The sequence below is a fragment of the Thunnus albacares genome, chromosome 21 (genome assembly GCF_914725855.1).
Source record: "Thunnus albacares chromosome 21, fThuAlb1.1, whole genome shotgun sequence".
Taxonomy (NCBI): domain Eukaryota; kingdom Metazoa; phylum Chordata; class Actinopteri; order Scombriformes; family Scombridae; genus Thunnus; species Thunnus albacares.
This window is the reverse complement of record NC_058126.1, coordinates 26,187,106-26,192,944: the sequence shown is the minus strand read 5'-3', so window position 1 is coordinate 26,192,944 and position 5,839 is coordinate 26,187,106. Positions and strand designations below refer to the sequence as shown.

The 5,839-nt window shown below is 38.6% G+C and overlaps 1 pseudogene; it reads right to left on the bottom strand.

The window, feature by feature from the left end:
- Positions 1-475: 475 nt before the first annotated feature.
- LOC122973024 lies at positions 476-5,297 on the bottom strand (annotated as a pseudogene).
- Between the last annotated feature and the right edge of the window lie 542 nt (positions 5,298-5,839).

Sequence of the window (5,839 nt, the reverse complement as noted above, 5' to 3'; positions counted from 1 at the left end):
CATAACAACTGCTTTGGAAACCAATCATAGCCCAATATGCAACTTACACAACTATGATGTGAAACTTGAAACCTGCAGTGCACATACACTTAGAATGGACTTTACAATAAAGAAGACACCTTGTGTTCAGCAGTTAAACTTGAACAATTGTATATTCATAGATTCTGGATTTTTCAATGAGGAAGAAGGAGTAATTTGTAATTTTAAGAGTGATTAAACTTTTTGGATGGAAACCCCACATCAGACACTAATTAGTCAACAGAGATATTTTTTAGTTTTTAGATGTTTTACAACATGTCTGGAGGGGATCTTTAATGAATTTAGGCTCCTCCAGTTGAACATTGTTAATTCAACAAAACTGAATAGTGAAATATTAAAACACACTCATGTAAACCTCTAACACTCATTTTGAAGAATAACAAAAGAGGAAATCCTCTTCAATATGCTGTATGCATGATTGCCTGTCACACAATGTCTACTCTGACATCCACTCAAAGTCAATGAGTTTTGTGATCAGTGTACACACTTGTTGGTTGATAGGGTTAGGGTTAGGGTCTTTGACCTTGTGCCTGGCTCTGGATTAATGCCCAAGAAGCCCCTACAAACTAAAACATTTGAAAAAGGTGTCGGTTCACTACCGCTGTCAGTGGGTGACTACTGCTGGTACCATGCAAATCTAAAGTTAGCTGGATTTGGAAATGATAACATTACTGTGGCTCAGTTAAACAGCAACATTTCAAATAACAGCTAGTGAAAACCATGTCCATCACAAACACAAAGTCAAGCACAGTCCTATATCAAAGTGCAGATGTGTGATTTACCCAGGCAGTAGATTTGTACATGACAATTATTACATCAAAAGTAAAGTGGTGATAGTCTCAAGGAAATTAGTCTGCTCTTTGTGCCAGCACTGTATGCCACCAGGAACAAAACTCATCCAAGCATTCCTTGTTTAAACTGCCAAATGAAAAAGCAAGCCCTTAAGTACAATATTAATGTAAATATTACCTTTAGATAAATTCCAGAGTGCATGAAGCATCCTCAGCATACTGCAAATTGGGTCATTGTGAGGTCCCATGACCACTTGACTGTCCACAGACAGCATCCATTAAGTCACCTGAAACAAAACCATATATATATACTCATCATGCTCTAATGTTCAGAAAAGTAAGCAAGAAAGAAATGAAAAATGAAATGAAATGAAAAGAAAGAGTCGAATCAATAGTGTTGTGGCGTATACAACAACTGGGTCATACATGACTAATAAAAAAATAAAAATAAATAAATAAAAGAAAACAATTCCTGTAAATTCTAAATGGACCTATGGGTAATATTAAATATGGCAGCTCAGGTCTATGATTCACATTATTACACAGCTGTGTTGAATACTCGATTCTGATTGGTCAATTACAGCATTCTACGGTATGTTATTTCTGAATAGCAGACCGCTGCTATGAATAACAAACCGTTGCTAAGGACACAGTTCTGGTCATAGACTCTGGAGGACCACATCCAATCATATTAATCCACAGAAAGAAGTTAAAAATTGTTAGAGATAATGTCTGTGACTGGGCACAGACGTGATGGCAGCCTTAAGAGCTACTGGGCACCAACAATTCCAGAAAGGAAAAAGTTTAGCAAGATCCTGTCCTCCAATTCAGGCAACGGCAGCAGACCTGGTGAGAGCCTCTCTTAATTGCATATTGCTACACACTAACGACCCTGACAGGGTGATTCAAGACCCCTACATTGGGGTCCTGCCCTGTCGGAGCAATCAAGACAATTCTTAATTTCGATCTATCTATTAAAACAGGTACCAATTTATCCACAATCTCAGGAACCTTAGAAGCAGCTGTGAAACCTGACATATATTTGGCCTGTTTTTCTCCAATTGACATTTCTGAATTAACTTCAATGATTTCTTCATCCAAACCTTCTACCTGTCTCTTAGACCCCATCCCAACTAGGCTGCTTAAGGAAGTCTTACCCTTAATTAGCACTTCTTTACTAGATAGGATCAATCTTTCTTTAGTAACTGGCTATGTACCACAGTCCTTTAAAGTAGCTGTAATTAAACCTCTTCTCAAGAAGCCTACTCTCGATTCAGGTGTCTTAGCCAACTATAGACCCATATCTAATCTTCCATTTCTCTCTGAGAGCCTTGAGAACGCAGTCGCCAATCAGTTGTGTGACTTTCTAGACAACACTAGTTTATTTGAAGATTTTCAGTCAGGACTCAGCACTAGTGAAGGTCACAAATGACCTCCTGACTGCATCAGACAAAGGACTTGTCTCTGTACTTGTTTTGTTAGATCTTAGGCTGCATTTGACACAATTGATCATCAAATCCTATTACAGAGACTGGAACATTTAATTGGCATTAAAGGAACTGCATTAAGCTGGTTTAAGTCTTATTTATCAGATCGATTTCAGTTTGAACATCAAAAGTTAGACACAGGGTTCCACAAGGTTCTGTTCTTGGTCCAATACTATTCACCTTGTATATGCTTCCTTTGGGTAATATTATTTGGAAACACTCCATAATTTTCATTGCTATGCAGATGATACCCAAATATATTTATCAATGAAGCCAGATGAAACCAATCAGTTAAGTAAACTCCAAGCATGCCTTAAGGACATAAAGACCTGGATGACCTGCAATTTTCTGTGACTAAACTCAGGCAAAACTGAAGTTATTGTGCTTGGCCCTAAACACTCTAGAAACACATTATCTAATGATTTAGCTAATCTAACCAGTTGCCAGACTATACACATAACAAAAAATACAGCAATCTCTACTTTAAAAGATATACATTAAAAATGTAACTAAGAAAAAAATATACATCTATATTTAATGCATAACAAATACTGAACAAAATAGACTTACAACCCTTGCTTTCTGTGGGCATGCAAGGAAAGGATAGCGGGAGACTGAAACAAGTCTTGATTTCATTATTTCCCACCTGACCCCTTTTTTTCTGCATTTTTTAACACTGTTTAATCAAAGTTAAGTTGCCAAGCAAAAGAATTCCTGCAGTTTGACCATTTCTTTTTCACACATGTATCTTTACCGTCATGGCATGTCTATCAAGTACATTTACATAATGTTATGGAAGCAACACACACATAGCAGCAAGGATCATGGAGCAGAACAGGCTTACATGTAACAACAAAGCTAGCTGAGCTAGCGCTGCAAGTTCCACAAAAAGCAACATGAAAAAACAGTTACCACCATCCAGCCTACTACTGTCAATATTTAGTTGGCTTCAAATGAGAATTAATGTGCACCAGTTTCTCTTGACTGTCCCTCAATATTACAACATTAGTCTAACATCGCAAGCCGTATTAGCTGTGCAACATACTAACACCAGGTTCAACAGGCTAACCTGCTAAATAAACAGTAAAACAGCATAAAACATGGCACTTACAACTTACAGCTTCCAAGTTTGAAGTCAGGTCATGGACAGCTGGTATTGATCCATCACACACACATATACAACAGTTTTCCAGTGACTGTGGGGACATTTCTTAAAAAAATAAAATGAATCCAACGGCTCTTCACTTCCTCAGATGATGGGAGGACATAAAGAGTGTTGTGTTGGTTCTTGCAGTCAACAACAGAACAATTTGATTCACTAGGTTTTCAATGGGCAGGGGACCATCAGCCTTAGGCAGCACACATTTAGTAAAGTTAAGATTGTGATCAAGAATTATGTATAAAGGTGATTTGGTGAATACTCAGAAAGTATGTATGTATACACACAAAAACCAACAATACGTATGTGAGAGTGAAAATAATCAGCATCAAGCACAATGGCATTCTTAGGCTCTTTGAAGCCTCTGGTTCAAAATAAGTCTGGACGTCTTTAACCCCTGGACAGTTGACTTCTTGGTAGAACTACTGAATTGTGTAGCATTTGTTGTCCGGGGCCTCTGGAAACTCTACGAGGATGGTTACCTCTGTCAAAAGATTAAAGTGGGAAAAGATAACTCTTAGTGAGAAGAGAAAAGGCCATTCCTTCTTAACCACTGCAATGGCTGGTGTGGGCACACTGTCAAGGTAGCACCGCTGGCTGATTTAGGTCTTCTCCATCAGAGGTTCTGCTCTCTCAGCATCCCTCATCCCTTCCTCTGAGTAGATGTTAAGGAGATGTCTTTTGACGTCATGCAATTATAAGAAGTTTGGTATTATTTTTGCCTGGGTGCCAGTCAGACCTGTCTGACATAAAATTTTCCCTTTACTGACCATACAAAACTTTCCAAAAATATTATACAAACACAATACCAACAGTGCAACAAAATGAATAAGGTCTTAACCTCAATAGTCCTCACCTTGACTGGTTGGGAGACTGGAGTAGTGTGGATATATAAGGAGTCCAATTCCCCACAAAGTAAAATGTCTGTTTGAGACTTTCAATTTCCAAATTAACCACCAGTTCAGTTCAGTTAGTCCAGTAGAAAATAACTACAACTCAAAACAACTCAAACAAACCAAAACATAACCAAGAGGCAGTTCAGCACCATAAATGCATGTTATCACAGTTCAGTATTCACAAACTATTTACAAATATTTACAAGCAAGCAGACCATAAAACGATCAGTCAGTCAAGCAGTCAGTCTGTTGGTTGGTCAGGATTAATGTTAACTCACACCGTCAGGACTCGCCAGGTTGGAGGTTTGTGAGGGAGTGACAGCGTGATCCCTGGAGGAAAAATCCAGAAAAACAAACATGAACTCTCCATCTCAAGCACAACTACTCACTGGTGCTACACACAATCATGATTTTAACAATGCAATCACTGAGAGAAACACTGAGTCCTGTCTCCTTCTTCTGCTTCACCCTGACACTCTCGTAAGTTCCCCTTTCAAGAGGCTGGGTTCAAACAGCATGTGGCACAGGGAAGTTTGTAATTGGACTGGCTGGCAATAAAGTGTGGTTTATAAAATATGAATGATATTTTCTGACAGGTCTGACATAGCATCTTCTAACGAAGGTGATCGCCACACAATGATACCTCAGTTCACCAGGTGGAAAATCTGTAGAACACTGCAATTCCTCTGCCTTTGTCTGGTACCTCACTGCATGGCCTTGTCTGTCTGCATTGTCTCACATGAGTATTGTTCCTGTTTTTATAGTCCACCCAAGTTTTTATTTGCTGCAGAAGACAATCACAACCATCTTTAAGGATGTCTTCATTTATTTCAACATCAGCAAAACTTTTCAGATAGCTCCTTACAATTGCTCTGGTAGGGTTTGGTTCATGCTCAAACATCTGATCCACCACTGCCTTCCACATACCTTTTCTATCTTCTGGTGATGGTCTTGTTTAATTGGCTACTGCATTTTGAGTTGCTACTGGCATCCTATCCCAGTTAACCCAGAAGTCTGCACACCACTGTCTGCCAAGCTAGGAGGATGAAGACAAAGAGGTGTCTTGAGTGCATGATTAGCTTGATGGGTATGGTGCAAGGAGTGCTCAAGGAGCTGGAGATGAAGGTCGGAGTAGTGACAGGAAACAGTTCCAACTGAACCACTGCAAGTCCTACAAATAAGACAACAAGAAATTATTATTACTGTGCTTGTGCACAGTCTTTCATTTTGCTGTTGCATGCTATATAAAGACAAAGCCAAAAAACATATTTGGAAAACATAAAATTGCTTCATCTTTCAAGCATCTTAGGTTTCTCACCTAGTCTACTCTTGTGAGCTTATGCTAGAGAAAAAAAATGCACTTACCATATCAGCATATTTAAATGTATTCATTGTTTATTTTAAGTTAAATATTTATGTGTTAATCTGCACATCACCTGTTAGCTTTTGTTCTTGGTGATCGAGAAT